The following is a 1,422-nucleotide window of genomic DNA, read 5'->3' on the forward strand; positions in this document are numbered from 1 at the left end:
AGAGACGGGGTTTCACCATGTTGGCTAGGATGGTCTTGATCTCTTGACCTCGTAATCTGCCCGCCTCGGCCTCCCAAAGTGCCGGGATTACAGGCATGAGCCACTGCGCCTGGCCTGTTTTTCTTTTTATTTATTTTTTATTCTCTTTTCTTCGTCTACTTTTTTATTTTGTTTTTGTTTTTCTGTTTTTCTCATAGCATTTTTTATCAGTACCTGAAAAAATTTTCCATTGGGTAACGTATTTGGTGTCTGCGTCCTCCACTAGAATTGTAATTCCTGGGCAAGGATTCTAGTCATTTTCTTCACAACTGAATCCCATTTCCCCGAACAAATATATGAAGAAGTTCCCTAAAAACCCTCCATAAGCCTATAATCCCAGCACTTTGGGAGGCTGAGGCAGGTGGATCACCTGAGCTCAGGAGTTCAAGACCAGCCTGGACAACATGGTGAAATCTTGTTTCTACTAAAAATACAAAAAATTAGCTGGACATGGTGGCACGTGCCTGTACCCCAGCTACTCAGGAGGTTGAGGCACAAGAATCACTTGAACCCATGAAGTAGAGGTTACAGTGAGCTGAGACGGTGCCACTGCACTCCAACCTGGGTGACAGAGTAAGTTGCTGTTTCAAAAAAACAAAACAAACCAAAAAAAACCTCAACTCCCCATTGCTCTGAAGATCAAGACAAAAATCTTTAATCTGATCCATAGGACTCAAGAGGTTTGGCCCTCTCCAGCTTATCACACATCTACCTCTTTGCTCTAGCCACCCTAACTTTCTTCCACATTTGTCTTTCTTTTTTTTTTTTAGACGGTCTTGCTCTGTCGCCCAGGCTGGAGTGCAGTGGCGCAATCTTGACTCCCTAGTAGCTGGGACTACAGGCGCCCGCATGCCCGGCTAACTTTTTTATATTTTTAGTAGAGACTGGGTTTCACCGTGTTAGCCAGGATGTTCTCGATCTGCTGACCTCGTGATCCGCCCCCCTTGGCCTCCCACAGTGCTGGGATTACAGGCGTGAGCCACCGCGCCTGGCCACTTTCTTCCACATTTTCAAAGACACTGGGCTTCTTCCACCTCTGGGCTTTGGCACATGCTATTTCATCTGCCCGAGTCACACAAATTTTCACATGATTGGCTCTTTTCTCCATTCAGCATTCGGGACCAATGACCTCATTGGGCAGGCTTTCCTAATGCCCCATCTGAAGTCACTCCTCATCCTCAGTCACTCTATCCCATCATCCTCTTTTACTTTCTTCATAACATTTACTACCAACTGAAATTAAAATGTTCATTTCCTTGTTTGTCATCTGTGTCTCCCACAGCATATTAAGTTATATGAGTTCAGAGATTTTGTGTATGTTGTTCACTGCAGTATCCCTGGTGTCTAGGGTGGTGCCTGGCAACCACTAGGCATTCAAATATT

This window comes from Mandrillus leucophaeus, unplaced genomic scaffold (genome assembly GCF_000951045.1).
Source record: "Mandrillus leucophaeus isolate KB7577 unplaced genomic scaffold, Mleu.le_1.0 Scaffold210, whole genome shotgun sequence".
Lineage (NCBI taxonomy): Eukaryota > Metazoa > Chordata > Mammalia > Primates > Cercopithecidae > Mandrillus > Mandrillus leucophaeus.